The sequence below is a fragment of the Maylandia zebra genome, linkage group LG9 (assembly GCF_041146795.1).
Source record: "Maylandia zebra isolate NMK-2024a linkage group LG9, Mzebra_GT3a, whole genome shotgun sequence".
In the NCBI taxonomy this organism is placed as follows: Eukaryota; Metazoa; Chordata; class Actinopteri; order Cichliformes; family Cichlidae; genus Maylandia; species Maylandia zebra.
This window is the reverse complement of record NC_135175.1, coordinates 9427160-9451500: the sequence shown is the minus strand read 5'-3', so window position 1 is coordinate 9451500 and position 24341 is coordinate 9427160. Positions and strand designations below refer to the sequence as shown.

The 24341-nt window shown below is 41.6% G+C and overlaps 1 protein-coding gene and 1 long non-coding RNA gene across 3 annotated transcripts in view; one reads left to right on the top strand and one right to left on the bottom strand.

Annotated features, from left to right (window-relative positions):
- adarb2 (adenosine deaminase RNA specific B2 (inactive)) overlaps nucleotides 1-24341 on the bottom strand; it is a 218333-nt gene that overhangs the window by 59363 nt on the left and 134629 nt on the right. The window lies entirely within an intron of this gene.
- Nucleotides 3242-5293, top strand: LOC143420226 (uncharacterized). Its single transcript, XR_013100062.1, has 3 exons — nucleotides 3242-3379; nucleotides 3485-3610; nucleotides 4729-5293. It is a non-coding gene; the product is annotated as an uncharacterized LOC143420226 (long non-coding RNA).

The following is a 24341-nucleotide window of genomic DNA, read 5'->3' as shown; positions in this document are numbered from 1 at the left end:
GTGCCATCTGGTTCCACTGTAGATAAAAGAAGGCTAGATGCTAGATCCAGATGCATTAACAGCACTGCTGCCCAGAGGAAAATGTGTACAGTTGATGTACAGTTTGATGTGAACGGTGTCTTTTTTTTGGCTTTTCGGGATTTTTTAAAGTTTCTCATGGTCCCTAGGGTTTATATCCTAGTGACTTTAGTTAACCCTGCCAAGCACCACCACACACACATATCAAACAATTATTTATATATTTTAAGAACATACTTGATGGACACAGACATTTGCAGAGGCAGGGAAGTTATCCTGCTGACTCCCTCTGATATTCAGAGTGAAGTATTCTGACAGCTACTGGATGGATTGCCATTAAATTTGGTACAAACATTCAATGTCCTGATGAATCCTAATGACCTTGAGCTCCACAAGGAGGTCATCTTCATATGTTCTTAAAATGATCTCACCATCTTCTGGTCCCCAGAGACTAAATCCCACTATGGAAATATAAAATATATTTCAGTCCAAGCAGAGACACAATCGCCCATCTCAGGCCAAGCACCAATAAGCAACTGTGCGATTTTGACACTCAGGAACTTGAATCATCTTAGAGTCACAGCTACAGCAGCTTGTCACTTGGTCATTTCTGGACAGCATTTCAAGCACTGTCATCGTTTTAAAACACTGCATGTCAGAACAAGGCTTTTCCTGCTTCTAAAAGAATATCCTCATCTACAAGGTCCTCAAGCACCTGTTGTTGTGATTTAGTGCTATATAAATAAAGCTGAATTGAGCTGAATACACATGTTCACCCTTCAAACTCCCAACAAGTTTGTCATGTTGTCATAAAATTAAATAGTGTTTTCCAACCTTTGGTAAAAGCTAAACTTCATATGTCTCCTGATTGGTTACATCTGTTCAAAGTTACTAATGCACTTAAGCCTAAATCCAAACATTAATTTGGGAAATGAAACCCCAGCATTCAAGCCAGATCGAGCTGAAGCTACTGAATCATAACCAACAAGGGCAGATGCTACGCACGACTGTCTCTGAAACTCATTATCAATCTTAATTCTCTTCATCTGATCAAACAAGCTCAGCCAGATACAACATAGATGCTATCAGGGCTCGGCCCATCTGTGGCTCTATGTTTTGTGTGGTTGTAATCTGGAAACCATGGTTGCCAGGTCCCTCAATAAGCTTTGTTTTTTTTTAAACCAGCACTTTCTAAATAGTTATTTCCTCTTCTGTGCAACCAAAGAGTGAGATGATGCTGTTACCTTTACTGCATCAGCTTATAGAAATGTCTTTATGTAAAGGATAATCACGAAATCAGACTCAAGACTTGAGAAAATTCAACATACACTTGATTATAATGCATGTGCATGTACTGAACATATTATTTATTTATTTTTTAAATAAGAAATTCCTTCTTTTTTTCATCCTATAAATCTTTGTCTTTCTGCCCCTGAAATGCCACAATTTGGTATGAATATTAACCGCTTTGTATCAGTTTATTCATTATCTTCCACTTAACCATCCAGTTAACCTGACATACATGTCCTTGGACTGTGGACAGGTAGCGGGAGAACATGCACCGTCTCATTTTGTATCCAGTTATTAGTAATTACTGATGAAGAGAAGGAAGAGGGCAGGTGAAAGTTGACAAAACAAAACTGCAGTCTGTGGTGATTTTACAGTTCAGTGATGGTCATGGAGAATTGTTTCTCTCCTGTCATTTAAATTACCCTATGTGGTGAGCAGAGAGGTACAAGCAGCAACAAATAATGAATAAACAGCAGCAGAGTGTGCCTGATAAAAAAAACGAAAGCCTAAGTCTTGCAAATGTGGGTTAGCATCTGCCACAATCTAAAACCTTTCTATATAATAATTCACATCACAGCTTAATTACATTAATTACGCTTATTCATTTGGTTAGATTACAGTAATAAACCTCAGAAGAAAACTTTACATGCAATTATGTCGCATTTTCAGAGTCTTAATGCCTCAAAAAGACCTTTGTGGTGTTTGACAGATATTTTATGGCACTTCTGTTTCACCTTACAGCTCACAGACGAGTTAACATGCTCTTCCTGAATTTGTCTTTAAAATATGCACAGGGCAGAGGAGATCACAGGGAGCAAGAGAAAAAAGAAATAAATAAAAGGTTCACGGTGACAACAGATGGAGCGCGCCTAAGTCGTCTCGGTATAAATCCCCTCTGATTAACCTCCACGCTGGAGATAAAAGCAGCGATATGCCTAAAACGACTTAATAATGTCAGGCACAGTGTAAAACACACACCAGCGGCTTTATACATTATGCACCAAAGGCCAGCAGAGGGACTCCTGTGAAAAGATAACATGACCCACCCCCGAGAGAGATGGAGAGAAGGGTGGAGAGAGAGAGGAAAAGATTCTGTATGGAGACGGAGGAGGAAATGAGAGGGTCAGCCATGAGGATTTAACAAGAGTCTATCATCTACAGTACATTGTTGACTAAGGGAGGATGGAGGAGGAGGAAGCCACTCCAGAGGCCCCCGAGGGCTGTTCACACAACTCCCATTAATTTGCCCATGATTTAACAGAGAGACGGAGAGAGAGACGGAGAGAGAGCGACCTCTTTGCTCCAAGTTTTATATGTGTGTAGTAACGAATAACGGAAGCAGCAGTGGACAGTCTACTGCCCCAGAGACACTTTGCAGTCACAATCTCAATTACCAATTGCAACTGTCACTTAAAAAAATCAATAGTTATTAATCCTGAGGGACTTCATGTGTAAGAGACTTCTGGGTTAATTGCTGCTGTGTTTCGACTGAGAGAATGAATCAGAAAGATCTGTACAACAACTAGGGCTAAATGTTGGGAGCTAAAATTGCAGGATTCCTTTCCTAGCATTGAAAAGCTTTTAACGTATTCAAATAAGACGTCATATTCCACAATACGGATACTTCCATTATTAAACCTACATGTAGTACGCGATACATTTAATTCACGTAATGTGTGAAGTTTGACACAGTCCCATTACCTCAAATCCCCAGAAAAAACGATCCAACATTAGACTTTTGCACAAACCACTGCATTATGTGACCATTTATAAACTTTTATACTAAAGATGCAAATTTTTTTTTACACATAAACACCAAACAACATCCACAATGTCAGTACTTGATGAAAACCTGGTGCTGTTAGCTAGCTTGCTAGCATCGACCTTTCCATACTCTTTTGCTAGCTGAAGCTTATTTGTGCTCTTTCCTCTTCTGATACTAGCCAAGAGGCTGACCACTGAGGGTGAAAAAATTACTCTCTTCCACGTTTAACTGTGGACTAAAATGCACAAACTATAGGAAGTATATTTACAGAACAATGCCGTTTGAGGCGCTGGTTACACACCACAGGTGACGTAATGCTATAAAGCTAAGCTAGACTATGTTGCTGTTCCTGTTGGGAAAAGTATTCAAATTTCATCTGTATCAAGTCTTCAGCTCTTACTTTGTTTTCAGAACTGAAGTGACGTCAACTCAGAGCACCAGGAGGAAAACTTTATACTCAACTTTGTTGGGGGAAGTGTCAAGTGGCGACGTGGCGACTCCAGACCTTTGAATGTCACTGAAATTCAGAGACTTCAGGTGATGATGGGAGCAATACCCACTGGCAAATTTTGCTGAAAAATTGAGTTTAGCAGTTAAAGCAACTAAGTGGTAAATACATTTGAGGGTTACCTTGGCAATCATATGCTGGAATGTCTGCTAACAATCAGACATCAGCAACAATGCAGTTCGAAAATATACATGCAGACGGCGGAGCCACGTGATGGTTTTACCGTCACTGCTGCTAAAATGCGTAAAAGTGTGGCTATTTTAAATATAAGAGAAAGAGAGAACTTTAAGAAATTAATACAGCCACTACAGTGACCATCAAAACGATGAAAAAATATTGCCGTAAACAGTTTATTTTGTAACGCGAAACGATAGCGTATAATATGAAACGATAGATGTTTTCATATCGTCATCCGATATATTGTCATATCGAACAGCCCTACCTCTTAATGCTCCCTGATGCTGTTTGTATCTACAACCTATTTTTTGTTAAATTTAAGGGACAATACAGATTTATTTCAGTCTAGCATATTTCACTGATGCACCTTTGTTTGGCTCTAAGTGCCAATCAGTGCAGAAGCTCAATGCAGCTCTTCAGCTAAGGAAAAAGCAAATCACAGCCTCAGACACATAACAAACTGGCATGGATATTTATGTCAGCTGACCTGCTGCAGGGTGATTATGTCAAATGCAACAAATACACCTGGCTGGAAACCTGGAGGGAGATCCTTGATGAAGTCAGCAAAAATGGCCGTTCTCTTCATGCCTTTGTGAATCAGCATTTAGACAAATGTGGATTAAAAACCAGGCTGAGGAGCAGTGCAGGCTTCACTCTCTGTTAATATGACCTTCGCCCACTAGGAGCATCTCTGAAGCCACATATCTGATAGAAGAAAATAATCACAGCAAAATAATATTCACCTGCTGTGGTCAGAGATGGACTCTATCGTAACAGAGGTGTGGGACACTGACTTTTTTTAATAAAAGTCATATATTGATATGACGTGTCAGCTCACGGATTTATCAGTCCAACTCTATTCTCCATCTCCCAACAGAGCTTTTCTGTCTGGAATCAGTAATATTTTATGCCAGACAGAGCGAAGCCACAGAAATAATAAATCCAGGAAAACTGTTTGCTTTTTCGACAGGTGGAGAGACTGCAGCAACGGCGTTAAAACGTTTCAGAGGGAAGGGAGACTCTAGAATTGGCTTTCATGTCTTAAAAGAGTGGAATGGCTCCTCTGAAGCACTGCGATGGCTCCCTCCAAAGGGTGGCCGATTGTGTCAGCCTCAGCCCAGACGCGGCGGCCGCGCCTCCATCTCTGCTGCTCTTGAAGATACCGCTGTGGCTTTTTTTGGTGGTCTCGACCCTGGCAATCAGCGAGACTTCAAACCTCAGCGCCACCCTTTGAACGGTGCCCGTGAACATCTGTTGCCAAGCGCCGCTTTTCCTCTTGGCTTGGAGATTAGAGGCGAAGACGAGGGGAAACACTGGTGCTTTCAGAGGCTTGTCTGTCCCCCCTGTCAAGCAATGTCTAACATAATGTTCTGTCAAGGGTACAATGTGCTGCTAATAGCAATACAAAACTTACTAATTTACATAAATACAACAACATGCTGACTCGAGTGACGAAAAACATCACGTGCTTCGGCGCAGCAACGCTGAACCATTGAATGGAGTGTAGCAGGGCACGCACTGGAAATAAATATCAGCTCCCTTTGTCTGCCTTTGTTTGTGTCTGAAGCAGAACAAGTTTGATGACTGAGAGCAAGACTGTTTAACTTATGCAGCTGTATTTTCTTTTGCATTGTGGCGAGTCCATTTGCTTCTGAAGGAGTCATTTATCCAGAGGCCTTCCCTCTGCTGGTGATGACTAAGTGTGGACCAGACTCTGCATCATGGCTGTGGGTGCTGCTGTGGCCAAAAGGGCCCTAGAGCCAGCCATACATCATCAGATATTGATACGCTTCCACCACAGCGCCACGGCTGACATTTGATTCATAGCTCTGGGTGCTCTTTCTGAATCCCTAACAGTCAACAAGGGATCATGGGTAAATGTCAGTGTTGTGTTGGTTTGGGGCGCCTCACTGACATGAGGGAAATTGGTAAAAAATAATGGAACTGGTTAGGACAGGTAACTTTGTCTTGACTTAATGGGCCTTGTGTGTGGCTAGAATTTCATGACAGCAAAAATGGAAAAATAAGTTAATAATGGTGCATGACTCTGCAAATTCTGGACTGTAATGCTTTACTTATTTTACAACTACTTGATATTTATTTTGCATTAGCCTGCAGACGCCCACATATCAGCACAACCGTTTCTAACAAGGATGACATACTCAATATCTTTCTGTAAAAATATTTAGATATTGCACAAAGCTGAGGAAAGTGGGTGAAAAAATGACGCCTACTGCATCTCCTCTATACTACAACCCTCTCAATCTGTCCATGTGTTATCTTCAAGTTCTGGCTGTTTAGTAAGGATCAACATACACTCATCTTGAGCTTCACTCTGGGTCTGTGGGGTCTTTTAGCAGCTTTGCGTCACGATGTGGTCTTTGAAAGTACTTAAAGAGATTTGATAGTGTTCTCGCAACATTTGCTGACTTTGCGCTGTACTTTAAGTTTGTAACTGGTAAATCTCCACTTCTTATAAATGGTAAACTATTTTTTTGTCTGAGGTCAAATAACAGTTTGTCCTCGTTAGTTCATCTGGTTTTTAAAATGAAGTATTTGAAAAATACTTCATTTTCTGAGTGATGGGTTACACTGTAACACTGATGGAAATACAGCATGGTTGATTATGACTGTGGCAGAAACTATGGGTTCAAGAGTTGGTGTGAATCCCTGCGTGAGGTTGAGGAAAGAACGCTTTTATAATAAACACTAACCTTTTGATCGAATTTGGTACGTCAAGGTTTCACTTTGTGCATTGGTACTGAAAGTAGCAATTACAACAAATTGTAACATACAGTGTTTCTGAAAAGAGAATACTGGGGTTTTGATGTTTTGTGTTAGTCTAGTTTGCCTCTGAGCACGAACAACTGGGAGGAGGGGGCGATCGTGGCTCAAGAGTTGGGAGTTCGCCTTGTAATCGGAAGGTTGCCGGTTCGAGCCCCGGCTTGGACAGCCTTGGTCGTTGTGTCCTTGGGCAAGACACTTCACCCGTTGCCTACTGGTGGTGGTCAGAGGGCCCGGTGGCGCCAGTGTCCGGCAGCCTCGCCTCTGTCAGTGCGCCCCAGGGTGGCTGTGGCTACAATGTAGCTTGCCATCACCAGTGTGTGAATGTGTGTGTGAATGGGTGGATGACTGGATATGTAAAGCGCTTTGGGGTCCTTAGGGACTAGTAAAAGCGCTATATAAATACAGGCCATTTACCATTTTGAGTTAGTTAAACTATTTGGATTTGTGACTGGTTTGCCAATTTTTCATGAATTAGATCAGCGGTCCCAACCCCCGGGCCTCGGACCGGTACCGGTCCGTAAGTCGTTTGGTACCGGGCCGCGAGAGTTGAGGCTCAGGTGTGAAATGTGTGGTTTTCAGGGTTTTTATCGGTTTTCAGCGTTATTTTGTTATCGTTTGTATCGTTTACTCGGTTTTCCTGGGTCTTTTCACGTGTGTTATGAATAAATTTTCTTTTTTTTGGTACCGGTACTAGTTTTATTTTGTTTTGTTGACACCTTAAAGGCCGGTCCATGAAAATATTGTCGGGCATAAACCGGTCCGTGGCGCAAAAAAGGTTGGGGACCGCTGAATTAGATTACAAATGAGGATAAAAACAAACGAACATGTCATGCAAGGCCTATTTTCTTTTTGCCGGACATGGTTTTGCTTAGATTTTATTTCCCCCATGGTAGTTTTTTTTCTTCTATTAATTACACGTTTAACACAATTTCTATTAAACAGCTTGAACCCATCATGCTGAAGTTATATAAAAGCTGTGGCTCTCTTAAAGATGGCTGTAGAAATAGGACAAGAAATTTAAAACACAGAGGTGAACTAATTTTTCTAGAAGAATGCAAGGTTTATACATAATGTGAGAAGAGGCCCAGATAAAAGCAAATGTTGGTCTAAAACATTGATCAAGATTGTGACTGACACAAAATAAATACATAAACCATTGAAAACCTTTGAGACTGTCCTTAGATCCGAGCTGGTCAGTTTCCCTCTGAATGCAGGGTTGTGCATGGCGACCCTGTGCGCTGTCTGGTGCATTGTGTGAGAGCACATCAAACAAAAATTCACTGATTGTCCGTTTCAGCAGGGACTGAACCATTCCTCTGTGGAGGACCTACTTTCAGCAGACTGAATGCATGTATGTCAAACAGAGCTGTTCAGCTGACATTTCAGAGATGTGAGGTTTTCACCCAGCAGTGATACAGTATGTTTATCCTCGAGACAGTGGCTATATGTTTACACCTGCCCTTTGGAGAAAACAGCGCTGCTCTTTTCTGCACTGATGAATGTGGGTTCTAACAAACATCCTCTGACAGAAGAGGCTTAAACAGTGCATGATCCTTCTCACCGCCAAGCGCTACGTTCGCGCACACACACATACACAGAGCTGGGGCGACACAATATAATATGCACTTCACTGCCTGCGGATGAAATGAATGCAAATAACCGCATGAGAAAGCCTTTTGAGCGTGCCAGAGAAATCAGTCTGTGGCCCCTGCTCTTTTAACATTTACTAAAAATCCATCAGGTGGCGTTTGCAGAGTAAGCAGAACACCAGATAGACTGTAACAAATGCACATGCTCTCTTTTGTCACCTTTTCTTTCCTTTCCACCAGACCTTTCAAGTGCACGCACACACACACAGACACACACGAGTCGTGTGCATACACAGCGTTCATAAGCTCCTGCAGAAGGCCAACAGAGAGAGAGGGAAAGGCATGACAATAGACTGAAAGGAGAGTCAATATCGAACTGAGGAGGAAAAAAAAACAGCAAAGAACATTGAAGTGCTATACCTATTGTGTGTGTTTTACTTTTAAGCCTATGCTTCCTTTTGAAAGTGTTAAATTACACACTACCGCTCTGAACTCTGATGCATTAGACACTCTTTCTAATGAATGCGTGTCAAGCTTCCAGATGCTGCACAGGAGAGTTAACAAGCTATTTTCTTTATTCCTCGATTTAAATGCTCTTTGTCCTCCCTGCAGCTTATGCAACTTGTGTTGTTGATGTGTAAAGGAGTCAAGGTGAAGCTTGAGCATGAAAAGAAATGGAGTCAAATGAGCGTTTCACCTTTAGACGGCGAGATCACCGTTTCTCTACCTTCACAAAACGTAAAAGCTTCAAGCTCAACCGGCGGTTATGTTAACAGTACTGAGAGAAAGCACCGAATGTCAGCTATGCTGGAGAGTCGGGCTCTTTGTGGGAAGTAGCTGCCACATCTAAACAAGCCAAAGCTGTAACTGTGTTTCTATAAAGTGGTTCAGAGGAGACGGTGCTTGACACGGGGGGTTGTTGTAAGGGAAGCAAACGAGAAAGAAGGTGGGAGAAACGAGTAAGGGGTGCAGAGGATGTATAGTGCATATATACGTGTCCCTGGATGACAGCAAAGCAATAGTGGGGGAAAATGTAAAATGTCTATTAAAAGTTAGAGGAAATATAACACAGTGGAGGGCATCACTGAAACACAAAAAAAGAGAAACATTTTAATTTTTTGAAGGTATTTTTCATTTTTTTTATGCCCATATTGGTTAAATTATCACATTAGAATATATTTAACAGTCAGAATGAGCTTTTCTCAGATAAACAAGTCATTTTGCTGTGTTGGTCTCTGTTTCAATTCTCTGACATGTATTTATTACTACAACATAACATAATGAGATGTGCCGGGTGGCTCTTGTGCTGTGTTTCTAACCAAGTGCAGTAGCTTTACTATTTCTTAGGAAAAACAGATTTCTATTTCTATGTTGTAGCATGTGACAACTTTATTAATAACGTTGCTTCTTTTTAAACTCTACAGTGAAAGGCTCTGAGCACTGCTAAAACATTAGCCTACACTATATTTTAAATAAATAAATAGTTTTCTTTTTATTTACATACAGGGGTGCACATAAGTGGTCCACAGGTGCGCATTCGCTGTCAAAATAAAAGACGCGCACCAGATAAGAAGTTGCAACGCGTGTTTGCGTACATACGATTCTCTGGAGGAGGACAGACATTTGTTTAGAGCTCTTAAAGATGTTGAAGAAGAAAGCTCCTGTAAGCAGTTACTTTGGTGTTCCTCCACCTCCAAAGAAATGTCAGAAGGAGTCCGAACCACAAAAGAAGCACGTATTCTCAGAAAAGTGGTTGCAGGAGGTGAGCTGGCTTCAAACAAATGGTGGAGAATATGCTATGAAAATCCACAGGGCCACAGTGGTACAAGCTCTGTCACCCTTAGTTCTCATCTTAGTTTGTTTCATAACAAGTAAGCCCTGCTCAGATGACCTCAGGGACCTGCTAGGGACAATGGGCTGTAGCATACCAGAGATGTAGGCTGGTGCCAGTCCATGCAAAGCTCTATAAGTCAAGACCAGGATCTTAAAATGGACTGAATTCAATAGGAAGCCAGTGTAGCTGAGATAGCAACGGTGTAACACATATTATTTTATTTGGAACAATGTGTAGGAGTGTTCAAGCACAAGCAAAATTCTATGCTAAAATCCACCCAGTCCTTCATATTATTTCCCTTTTATCCATTTTTCTCCCTTTGTGTCGGTGCTTTTACTGTTTTTAACAAGTTCGCTGTTATAGCCTGTCTGGTGTACGGCTACCAGCAAGATTCTGCCGGGCAAGCAAGGCGATCATTGCTTCTCCAGTGAAATAAATATCGACATCAATATAAACTAAAATTAAACCGATCCCTCTCTTTGTATTTCAGTGTTGTTATGTCACTGAAGCTTTTCTTAGTGCCTGTTGCGCTATTCTTCAAATTACTGCCATCTTGTGGCCACAGCTGGCTATTGTTTCTTGAAACTTGCCTCTGAATCCACTGCCGTCTGTAGCGTCTCTCAGTTTCACGGACGAGTCCATGTCCTGTTAGCAATGGCTTGAGCTGGACAAGTTAAGAGGTCGGCAGCCTTTTTTCTTTCTTTTCTTTTTTAATGCATAGGCCCATTGTTCTGAGCTCATTACAAATATATATTTGAAGCGATCTCCACAGGACAGCCACACTACAGACTTATGCTACTAAATATGATGCATTACTGTAGATCTAACAGAATTTAATATTTAAAATGATCTCAGCCTTAAATATCTGTATTAATTCTGACCCATATAACATTTTTCTGCACAATAACGCCTCTTGGCATATAATAGCTGGCAGAGACTCCATCTGCAACCCTGATAACGATAAACGGAAGAGGATGGATGGTGTAGTGGGTTTTTTTCATATTGTGGTATTACTACTTTTTCTTAAAGGGTTCTAAAAAATGTGTCCAGAACTCATCATTGATGATAAAAAGAGAAGTAATAATATTTTACAATTCTTAAAGCAGGAGGGAGTGCAGAAAAGTGATAATAAAGGTGATAAAGCAAGATGCAGGAAGCTGTCAGCATGCAAGTCTCTTTAAGCATGTGAGCTGAGGTGAATCATTCTCAAAAAGAAGGATGTCACATCATATGGCACCACTGCTTTAAGCTAAGCCATTTTTTTGTTTATCGCTTTTGTGCTAAAAGCTCTCCGAGTCAAACCATATGCGTCTGCCGGCAACCGTGGCGTTTCATTTCTCCATCAGCAGGAGTGGTGCGTGTTCATCATCCTGCAATAGAGGCCCTGAAATACAGCCAGGATGCAGAGACAAGAGACAGGGCAGCGAGAATGGATTTGTTATGTACCTGCTGACGTACTACCAGGTGCTAAAGGGTAGGAAAGTATTAAAAGTCAGATTGTGCGCTTTCTTAAAGTTTTATGCAACTTGAGGACAAGTATGCGAGTGCTATTAGTTTTTCATCCTTTTTTAGCCAATGTGATGGATAAGTGCAGCAAAGTCAAAGTTTTTCTCAGACTAAAAGCTTTAAACTTTCCCTTTCAGCTCCTGACTAAAGTATATGATAACTATTCATGCTGTGAGCCATGGATTTTGTTTCTGTATAACGCAATCTGTCAAAGCTTTATCACTCTACTGTGCAGCCAATCGAATGGCTGATCAGCCCATCTAGCCAGAAGACTTTGTTCGAAAGTTCACACCGCTGAGATATGTTGAAGCTGTACAATCCACCTCTGTGATAGTGCGAATGATTGGTACAAATGTTGTAAGGGCATGATTTGCTCTAGCCTCCAGAATGGCTCGTATTTGATCTGCTAAGTGCTTTACGGGGAGATGAATCGGGCAAAGATGTTATGACTCACGGCAACCCTGTCTGTCATCTGTATGCAGAGTTCAGCGCTTCCTGTATCGGAGGGGAGGAAGTGCCATCAAAGGTCGCCCCCGAAACATCCCTCTGTGACAATGACAATGGAAGCTGGTATTAACAGGCCGCCTCACAAATTTAGAGGTGACGTCTGTGACTCGAATCAGCAGTTCAGCATTTCTAAAAGCAATTGTTATGAAAAAAGGGAGGAAGAAAAGAGCCATTTGATGATAGCAGAGAAAGTATGAAGTTCAGTAAGAGTTCAGCCGCCTTTATTTTGCGTATTCATACTTTGCTAATCTGGCAGGGCTCAGCTATCGCAAAGGGGCAGAAAGAAATGCTGCTATATGGAGTGAATAATGCTTCACCTTTCCCCCTGCAATTTCACACGCGCACACATGCACACCTGGTTACATTTAAAATATCCACACATTCTAACACGGGGCTGTGCAACCCATCACGTAAACATTACGAGGAACATATATGACCTCTGTGTTTCCTCTTATTGCCCAGGGGGATAACATAAAAATACATGAAGATGGAGCAGGGGCTCCATCCATAACTCAGTGGACAGTGGTTCCAGGCACAGCGCAGGCCTTAACTAGCTGGCTGTTGTATACTCGTGGGCAGACAGGCTGAAATATGAGGTCTGAGGACATGAGGTCTTCCCAGAATGCTAAACTCTTTCTTTCTCCCCCCCCCCCCATCTCTCACCCACTCTCTCCCTTTCTCCCCCCACTGTGCCCTGCAACCAATCTGACGCCTAATTAATCCTGAAGGTCTTTTGTTCCGCTGAGGTTTTTCTCTCTTTCCCCCCACTGCACTCCATCCATTCTCACCTCCCACACCCCCACTGCCTCCCTCTCATCCTTTCCCCCTGCCAGCTCGGTTTTTACCCCTCCTTCACCACATACACGCATTGTCATACCTCATTCCAGCCTCTCCTATTTTGTCTTTCCCATGAGAGGCACATTACAGTCCCAAAGAGCAGGGCACAGGTAACAGATGTTTTGCTTTTGCTCCCTCCCCGCACACACTTTTATTCAAGAAAAACAAATGCATGACTCTTTCTACACTTTTTCACAGTATTCTACTAATTATGCTCTTCCCAAACTCTTTTATGGTCTTATTTATTAATTATGAAGGTGTAGCAGCAGACTAATACTAATGCAAAGTTATATGTTTACAATAGTAATCGAAATGGTTGGGGACTTCTGGAAATGATGATCAAAACATTGACCAGAACCACTCGAGCTGTTTTACCATCTTTATGCTAAGATAATCTAACTGACTCCTACCTTTGGTCTTATATGTTGCATAAAATCATAAGCAAATAGTCATAATAATGAACCATTTAGGATTAAGCGAGAGAATGACGACATGTGAACATGTAAATACAATGGACAGCATAAAAGATGGTCGCTGCCACCAGTACCTTGTTTTGTGGGAACCAAAAGTGGACAAGGTGGATTGGACAGTTATCATATGGTCAGGAAGTTGCGTCCATAAACTGCACAGGTATGGTACACAGGCATTTCACTCACTGAAACTGGATTACAGCCTTCTTGGATGGTCTGTACCGCACAGCGAGCTATAACACATGTCAGATAATTCATTTAAAAATGCTCTGAAAGGCACCAACAGCCCAAACACAGTGGAGTCTGGTTTATTAACTCAGGGTCTGACAGAAGCCAGAACACCTGTCAAACAAATCAGCCAAATACAAAGTCCAGGATAAACACTTTTTTTTAAAGGTTGTTATTAAGAGGAAAACTGTGCATAGAGGCCAAAACCACTTTGTACCTGTTGCATAGATGCTTTGTAAAGCTGTAAAGTTGGGGTTTTTAAAATGGGAGTGCATGTGGATTGACTCACCTTTGACAGCAGCCTCAAGTGGCCACTAGAGGAACTGCAATGTTTGGCACTTGTGCTTTGGCTTCATCATTGGCCCTGGAGGTTGCAGTTTGGCGAATAGTGTGTTTATTATTATTATATTGCTGTTTAATTACATTTTCATTACACTTTATCGTTGAGTCGAAGCATTCAAAATCTATTGCACAGCTGAGCATGTTAACATAACAGGAGGTGCATCCACCGTAAACTCAAGCAGACCACGGCAACAGCACGAGTAAACTATGGAACAGAGTTTGGAAAACCACTGGGGAAAACATCTACGGAGATTTAGAAGGCCCAGAGGGTCCCAGTGACCATCCAGGCGTGTGAGTAGTCGACGAGGGACAATCACTGTCAAGGGATGTCTATCATTTTCTGCAGCAACAATATTTTGGACATTTTGTTTTGGTCCCAGGGCTGATTCTATTATTTGAACAAACACACACATGTCACACTCAAGACTATTTTCTAGACAATATCTAGATTATTATGGTGCAGAAGGTAAGCTGATATGATGTTAAAAACTATGACACACATAGCTGCAAATAGATTATAGTAACGGGTTAATAGCTCTGTGAAAAAAAACAGCTCCCTGCGTTTTTCCGATTACATTTTTTTCCTCTTGTTCAATTCTCTATTTGTGTCAGACTGACAGATATTGTAGCATGTACTACAGATTATTAAAGTTTAACGGCGGTTTCTCCCACATGTGCTGGATCCTGCATCCCACAGTCTGTCTGAACTTCCCTTCCAGTTCGAGCTGCTTTTTTCTCTTCTTTATATTCAAATAATAAAAATACATTCAAATTGACATTATTCCAGGACAATTATTCCAGGATGATCCTGTACCAACGAATAATCAGTTGCTTGTTTGTCTGTAAGTAACTGTTTCCCTAGAGCTCACTATCACATGACAGTCCAAACCTCAAACTTTAAGAAGAAAAAAAAGAAAGAAAACTGACACATTTTAAATGTTTTTTTAATGATTTACACATGAAAAAATAAACGTAACGATTTTACAGCAGCAGCTACACTCTGCTCCTATACGTTTAGGTAGTTTAACATGGAATAAAGCATAATATTTTAGAAACTGTGCATTTTATTTGCAAAATCAGTAACGTTCTCACATAAATGTGGTGCAACATTTTTCCCAGCAGAAAGTAAAAATAGATCACAGACAGATTGGACTATAAGAAGTGTCAAGTCTCTTATACGAACGAGGTGTTTGTGCTCTACAACAATGATTCATTGCTTTTTCCCTCCCTCTCCTCATTCACTCCTCTAGCTTGCTCGACCATCACGGCTCTTTGAGTCATGAAGGAAGGGTCAAGTCTGAACACTGTATTTACAGCAGTTCTTCCACTGCTTAGCTTTACCCTGAGAATGAGCTGAGAGCAAGCGCCTCAGAAAAAACAACAACAGCTGTTCTCGAGTCCCCGTGTTCACAACAATGTATTTGCAGTGTTATTGTTCGCCATCTTGTTTTCGAGAAACAACTAATAAAGTAAGTGCACAAGTGGGTACTGAGTAAGACAAAGATGTCCTGGTGATTTCTGCAATACACATGTTAGAAATAGTAGTGATGTTTGTAACCAATCAGAAACATCCTCGCTACACAGTCTCTGGGTCTTAAAATAATGAGCGCACCGTCCCAGCTAAACCTGCTAATGCACAGTCACTCTGATTATGGCCGAGGCCCGAGGACGTGGAAGTTAGTATACTGTAGATTGTTAGATGTCACACATCACCATCCACGCCAGCTCAGATTGACACGAATCACTCAGTGTCGGGGAGTTTTTACACGATCCTTTGATGCTGCATCTGTTGATCTCCTCACTGTACGTTACCCCACTGGCTTCATGAGAAATTACATCTCCCAGCCACGATGCATGCTAATGTTGGCCGTTCACGTGTCGCCGTTCAACGCGTATGACAGAACGGTCCACTGCTCCAAGCTGGAAGGTCATTTAAAGGCCAGACATACAGACCCCTCACCTCCTCCCTCCTCTACCCGTCTCCCCCTGCCTGAGAACCAGAGATAAACCTACACATGCCAGCCACACAGGACCAATAGTCGTGATTTATCAGAAGCCATTTGCTACCTGAACGCCTATGAAATTGTAATGAACTTGATTATGCTTTTAATGAAGTGTGAGAGGTTCCTCAGAAATGATTATAGCTGTGCTCTGGCTCACAGCTATGGGCTGTGCAGGGAAAAGGAGGAGGGAGAATGGAGGAAAGCGAGGACTGGAGGATTGTCACAAAGAATGAAGACTTGGTAGCAGCGACTCAGGATACTGTAGGGCAAGCGGAGGTGCACACAGCAGCGCCACGCTTCTTTGGAATAGATTACAGGGGTGTTTTACTGTATGTGCGAGGTGACTTGACCCGACCAACCCCATTTCAATTCTTCCCTGCTAAGGGATTTTCCCTCAAAGCTGCATGCTGACGCGGTACATTAGATTGAACAGCCTGCAGCCTCATAGGTCATATTTTGCATACATATTAGGCAGATTGGGATGATTCTAACCTTTCCACGTACAGGGGCTCACATTCAGATGGGGGAACATTATTGTTTGGTAATTTCACACACAAATCTCCACTCTCCCTTGCTGCTTTTTCTTTAAATACCAAATGATGAGCTAAGTGGTTGGTAAAAGGGCACGCAGACAGTCTAAAAGCAGAAAGCAGCTTTTTGCACTCATATGACAAATTGTAATGAGACACCTTGTGGAGGTGCATAGGGTCAGATCTGCTTTACAGCAGTTTAAGCTCAAATTTGGTTTAAAACACAACAAGAACTACTGCTCCATGGAGTTCATGGCAATGTGCATAGTTTATGCCCTGACAGTATTATACTCAGGTTATTGCCATATGATCTACAGATGTAGAGTTTAAAAGAAATGATTTCTAATGATACATACAACAGAAATTAATGCTTTATGTGTGAGCAAAATAATAAGAGCAACAGAGACAAACAATACTTGATCCTCTGTAACCAGAACTCTTCATGAGGTGTCTTTAAAATGTGTTTTTAAAGACTTACAGTTATCTGTGAGGTTCTAGAAAACAGTAACAGTAACAGCATCTAGCAAGTTTTCTCTTCTATAAATGTTTCAGTAGAGTAGAATAGAAAAGGTTTTATTCTGTTGTCTGTGGAATTTCTGAGGTATCCCGTCCATGGTAGTCTAAGACAGTGTTTCCCAACCTTTTGGAGCCACGGCACATATTTCACATTAGAAAAATCACCAAACAAAAATGTCACAAAAACCACAATGATAATTTTTCCCTGCGCACCAGATATACAGGGAGTGCAGAATTATTAGGCAAGTTGTATTTTTGAGGAATAATTTTATTATTGAACAACAACCATGTTCTCAATGAACCCAAAAAACTCATTAATATCAAAGCTGAATGTTTTTGGAAGTAGTTTTTAGTTTGTTTTTAGTTTTAGCTATTTTAGGGGGATATCTGTGTGTGCAGGTGACTATTACTGTGCATAATTATTAGGCAACTTAACAAAAACAAATATATACCCATTTCAATTATTTATTTTTACCAGTGAAACCAATAGAACATCTCCACATTCACAAATATACATTTCTGACATTCGAAAACAAAACAAAAACAAATCAGCGACCAATATAGCCACCTTTCTTTGCAAGGACACTCAAAAGCCTGCCATCCATGGATTCTGTCAGTGTTTTGATCTGTTCACCATCAACATTGCGTGCAGCAGCAACCACAGCCTCCCAGACACTGTTCAGAGAGGTGTACTGTTTTCCCTCCTTGTAAATCTCACATTTGATGATGGACCACAGGTTCTCAATGGGGTTCAGATCAGGTGAACAAGGAGGCCATGTCATTAGTTTGTCTTCTTTTATACCCTTTCTTGCCAGCCACGCTGTGGAGTACTTGGACGCGTGTGATGGAGCATTGTCCTGCATGAAAATCATGTTTTTCTTGAAGGATGCAGACTTCTTCCTGTACCACTGCTTGAAGAAGGTGTCTTCCAGAAACTGGCAGTAGGACTGGGAGTTGAGCTTGACTCCATCCTCAACCCGAAAAGGCCCCACAAGCTCATCTTTGATGATACCAGCCCAAACCAGTACTCCACCTCCACCTTGCTGGCGTCTGAGTCGGACTGGAGCTCTCTGCCCTTTACCAATCCAGCCACGGGCCCATCCATCTGGCCCATCAAGACTCACTCTCATTTCATCAGTCCATAAAACCTTAGAAAAACCAGTCTTGAGATATTTCTTGGCCCAGTCTTGACGTTTCAGCTTGTGTGTCTTGTTCAGTGGTGGTCGTCTTTCAGCCTTTCTTACCTTGGCCATGTCTCTGAGTATTGCACACCTTGTGCTTTTGGGCACTCCAGTGATGTTGCAGCTCTGAAATATGGCCAAACTGGTGGCAAGTGGCATCTTGGCAGCTGCACGCTTGACTTTTCTCAGTTCATGGGCAGTTATTTTGCACCTTGGTTTTTCCACACGCTTCTTGCGACCCTGTTGACTATTTTGAATGAAACGCTTGATTGTTCGATGATCACGCTTCAGAAGCTTTGCAATTTTGAGACTGCTGCATCCCTCTGCAAGATATCTCACTATTTTTGACTTTTCTGAGCCTGTCAAGTCCTTCTTTTGACCCATTTTGCCAAAGGAAAGGACGTTGCCTAATAATTATGCACACCTGATGTAGGGTGTTGATGTCATTAGACCACACCCCTTCTCATTACAGAGATGCACATCACCTAATATGCTTAATTGGTAGTAGGCTTTCGAGCCTATACAGCTTGGAGTAAGACAACATGCATGAAGAGGATGATGTGGACAAAATACTCATTTGCCTAATAATTCTGCACTCCCTGTAGTGGAATAGACTCGGTTTGTCCCCAGTGTACCTTTTTTGCTTTCTTCTGACCACTACTCTTGCTAGGACCTTTACCTGGGTTAGACTCAGTACTCAGCTCAGACTGACTTCTTTTTTCTTTTCAGATATTTATCTGTAGCTATTACGTGTTGTCTCATAGCATGACTATTATGTAATTTCTTCTTCTGTTTTACTGGCAGTTGGCAACCCATTTAGTTAGAGCAGGTAGTTGTACTGCCCTCTAGTGGAAGAGAATGTAATTGTTCTGCTCGTTACTTACGCAGATCGCTGAGAGTGCTAATCAGGTCCAGATAATCTTCCACGGCACACCTGATCATTTCTCACGGCACACCTATGTGCCACGGGACAGTGGTTGGGAAACACTGGTCTACGTGACTGGACTCCTTTAAATTTAAGCTTCTTTCTATTCTGTAGTTTCTCGATGTTCAGAGATCAGTTTAAAACTTTCTTAAACTTTTATTTTGTAAAAAATGTCTCTACGTCAGTCTAATGATGGTGATTCTACGAGTACTGTGACTTTTTCGTCATATTATTTCAAATATCATCAGGATTTGCACATTTAATAAAATGGGTCTTTTGGCATCTGAATAGGCTTTTCGATTGCAGCCTCAAGACGTGCATAAAAGCAAATCCTTAGAGAAGTCTGAAGTTAACACACTCTTCATGTGCATGAAGATTGTGGTAATTTTGGCTTTTAATTATTTCTTTAAATTGTTGTTTTTCCCAGGTGGAATGATCATACAGGAAACATCTTTAACGACTTTAAAAAACAAGAATTTGGTCCACAAGTTTGAATTTATTTGGGATTTTCTTTAATCAAAGGTATACAACATACATATTATTCACATACATTTCACAACTCAGTGAAGATCTAAGAAGAGGAAGGTGTAGGGGGTGCATGTGTACTTTTAACCCTTTGTGAATTAGAGAAAATCCAAAGTAATATCAAACGTGTGCACAAAGTTGTTAAAGATGTTGTACAATCATTCCACCCTGGAAAAAGGAGATTTCAAGGAAATCAAAAAAACCCTAAACTAGCATGACATTCAAAGCCCACGATAGCTGCGTGGTATCATGCATTCAGCTCTGACAATAGAGGTAAAACCTTAAAACTGCCTTATGAGCCATCACTACATGACAAAACTGTGTGCACAGAGTCACAGTGAGCACATAGTTTAAAGCTAAATTAGGAAACTCAGATGAACGTGACAGTTTGGGTACTAGCTTCATCGTTTCTTCTATTTACTTCTCCTTTAAACCTCTATGACCTCTTTCGTTTTCTTGCTGGAGGTGGAAGAGTTAAAGATGCTAAGATTTTTTAATTTGGATCGACTTGGACGGACAGGATTAGAAATGAGTAAATCAGAGGGACAAGCTCAGGTTGAGCAGTTTGCAGACAAAGCTAGAGAGGCAACGATGAGATGGTTTGGACATGTGGAGAGGACGGAAGATAGAAGGAAGCTAGGCTGAGGCAGCTGAAGCAGTGTGACGACTCCAAAAGGGAGCAGAAGTAGCAGCAAAACAAGAGAAGCATTGGATTAGATAGAAGCAGTCCATTTGTTATTTTTACCACATTTTGAAATAGCTGCAACTAACGTGATATGGACAATAGTCCAATATATCAGCAAAATATTGGTATTGCCTTCGTCCGGCCATCGTCCTGTTGAAAACTCACTCATCTGTTTTTCTGCACTGGCTAAATATCATCATAAAGATCATATATGAGTTATTTTTATGATAAAATAATGTTTGCTTGTCTTTAAAGTACAGCAAAAATAAAATCACCAAAAACTCGAATAAACAAATGACATTAAGCTGGTATTTTTCACCCTTTGTCTGAGCCTTCATACTGCAGATTAGCTCATTTTGATAAACTTAAACGAAAACATTTGCTGGACGACGCCTGATGACGCTTGTACACTTTCTCGAATAAACACCCTGCAACTGTGAAAGACATCTAATCTGAATCAGTAGGTAGTGATAAATGCAGATGTTTTATCAGGCTGTTTGCACTGTGCCACTTGTGGCGATAATCACAGAGCGAGTACAGTCTGCTGCTGTGGCTGTCACTACGCTGTCCACATGCTGAGGCAGTAACACTATCTGCAAGGTCCCAAAGCTGTTAATCAACTCCTCTCTAATGTGTTGTTCACACCTTCTCCCTCTCCCCCCCCTCCTCTCTGCACAAATCGGTGGATTTCTATCTTAGACGGGGTGTTTGGCCGGGCGATCGCTGTCGCTAATTTGTTGTGGCAATATTAATTAATGATCAGCCTGTCACAGCTGTTTATATTGAGACAGATTAGAAGTGGGAGAGATTAGACAAAGAAAACAATCTGCGAGAGGCTCAACGGCTGACAGGGGTCACCTTCACGTGTCTGAAATCATATTCAATTTGCCGTGGGGGAGGCGGGGAAATGACTCCACTTGACCAGTCTGTATCCTTCCCTATCTGTGGTGCTCCACACTTACAGATAACTAAATCAAATCAAGCTGAAAGCAAGAAAATAAAAGACAAACTGCAGTCACATTTGATCTCGGCTAATGCGACGAGCAATTAAAATATCCTGTTACGCTATTTGCAGTCAAAAGAGAGAAGAACTTAATTTTTGAAAAGCTGCAGGCTTTTCATGCCTCAGCTCATCCATTAACCCAAATTTTCAGCCGCTCCTGCCACTAAACAGATTTCTCTATTCAAATGGAGCTTAATCCGAGGTGGCAGAGCGCAGCATCCTGACCACTGACCTCCCTACTGTCCTTCCCGTACGCGGACCTGCTGACTCCCAGCCTTCCCGCGGCTGCACACAAATCTTGAGCTCAGTTGACTTGGCAACACCGCAGTGCGTTGTGACGGCGAGTGGAGATTAAGTGGCCAATCAAGGCCTGAACAGTGGGGTAATCATTCCACTTGGTAAAATGGGTGTCAGAATTATTCTAGCACTTTCTCACTTCACTGTGCAGGCTGTAATAAGGCAAAGACATTTTCCTGTAACTCGAGCACGGCGGATAGGATTCAAGAACAACTTCCTGCTGATTGATTAATAATGAAGATGAACAATTATGTTCCTAGAAGCTGATGTAACCTTGAGTTCAGGGACTGTATAGAAAATCTATGAAGAGAGAAGAGAGTTCAGTGAAAAGACAACAAGTCTTATTTCTCTTGTTTCTTCATATTTCTCTTTTATTATTATTATTATTTATGGTTATGTTTAGGCTCCACCCTTTATAAAAACACACTCCCTAAAGATAACCAGAGCAACTGCTATTGTTACCACAGCACAACTGATTAAAAAATATTGCTATTTGAATATAAAATGATGAGAAAACACTGCAGTGCACAAGCCCTTTTGTACAGGGTTATAGAAATCATATATTTCGCGACATTTTATTAAAAATATAGAGTCGGTTTAGTTACTTTCTGTTGCTTTTCTCACATATTCGAAGGAAATGCCGTATGTTCTTCTGCAACCCTCTTGTGCAGCTCCTTAAATTGAGACAAGAAGGCTACTATGTTTAAATCCTTAAACTGTTAAGGTTACCCCCATTCCCTAAACTGCGACCGTGAATGTGCTGTTGAGCAAGGCGGCTAGCTCTCAACCCGAGCCTGCGATGGTACCGAGTCTCTGAGCGCTGAGTAAGAGGAGCGAAGCGAATATAAGGCGAGATATCTCGGCAGAATACATTCTCGTTTGATTTCCCTCGATAAATAAAGGTTAAATGAAGGAACGGAAAATGAAAGTCCTCGCTGGAAGATAAATAGCTCTTTAATGCCAAGCAGACAGTGGCCCGATGCCTCATTTCTGCTGTGATTGTTAAAGTGAGTTCCCAGACACGTGAGTGTGGGAGGGATGGAGGACGGTGCAGGCTGTTACTGCAAGAGAATCTGTTGTATGTGGTTCTGCACTCAGATTCGTGCCTTGTCAGTCTCCCTCTTATATCCCTTAGTACATTTACGTGAAGACGGAAAGGTCTGAGAGGAATACAGAACCATGTGGTTCTGGTGCGTTTAAATATTTCATTTAGACGCATTCTGGAGTCACCAGCTCAGTCCAGCTCGAAGGCCTTCTGCAAGCCCTCACTCATTTGTTCCACTCTTTTGAATTAATACAGTATCCTGAATAGGTGGCCAGCCATGGATTCCTTCGTTTCACTGTCAAAATCATTGTATTTAAGTGTTGTCACTTCTTTGTGTTCCCAAATTCATTTTTCAAAAAGAAAAAGGGGACGTCTCTTACTGTTCCTTTCACTCACTGCTAGACATTAGTTGTTGTAAGATGTCTTTCAAAACACAAAAGTCTTTGCTACCATGAAGATGACCCACTGCTTTTAAGTAGAGGCAGTACTATGACCAGTAATTGGGCACTTGGGTTAGGTTCCTGATGTAGCACAGCTTTAAAAACTTGATGCTATACCCCGTCCTCCTGAGTTATATGATGCTGACTCTTAAAAGAGCTTCTCAGGTTAGCTTCAGTCTGAAACAGGTTAGCTTTAGTTCCCGTGGGTTTCAGGTCTAGGGTCTGAAACATGACGCCAGTGGAGAAGCGCTTCATGCTGCATACTGTGCATGTTTCTATTAGAGAGCATAGAAGGGCTTTCACCCACCAGAGATGTGCTTCTATGCAGTCCTCCAGAATCCCAACTGTGTGTGGCTGGACGCCAAATGCTGACTGTTTGACAAGTGGGCAGGAACAAAGAGCAGAACAACAGAAAAGTTCACTGGGAAACAGTGAAACAAACACTAAAGATTAAAAATATAGCAGATAGCACAGATAGTTCACTTTTTGTTGTTTTTAACACTTGGTTTCACTTTGCTCTGTGTGAACTTCACTCTGACTGACCAACAATAGCACAAGCAAGAGTGGGCCACAGTGGGCTACCGTCACTAAACAACAAATTCCCCTTTAGACCTGTGCTTTTTCTATTGGCCAGCAGGAAGCATGTACTGCACTCTGGTTACAAAGAGAAGTATACAAAGAAGACAGTTTCCTAACAAGCTGCTTCTCTTAAGGCTAGTTTCAAGTCTTATTTAAAACAAACCAATGCTGATTGTGTAAATTACCATCATATTTAGATTAGAATGGATGCTAAATGGTGCAACTGACAAGTTATCATATGATATCAGTCATGTAGTCAGGCGGCAGCGGCCAAAAATACAGAACTCGACAAACTGGAGCTATGTCCATCTTTTATATACAGTCAGGCAGACTTCCACTGGCTGCACTTGTTCTCATCTATGCATGTCAAGTTTGACCTTATCTAAAAATATACACGTGCAACTGGATGCAACAACTCTGAGAAGAAGGTTACCAACAACAACCAAGTCACCACAGTCCTGTTTCGGGTTAGGGTTAGGCAGTAAACTTAGTTAAGGGTTATGAACCATGACTAGGTTTTCTGACTCTTTTCTAAAGTCTGGATGAGGGTTAATGATACACAGAAAACATCTATGCATCCAAGCTGTGTTCTGCAACAGGTAGCTAAAGGGAATTCTGAAGAAAGAGAACAGCCTGAGCTGGCACAACATAATTTGGCATACCACCATAACGTTTGCTCTACCCTCAGGCTACAGCTGGCAACCACCCCCACATTACGTGTCACATCTGCAGTGTAGTCAACCACTGCCCGTGC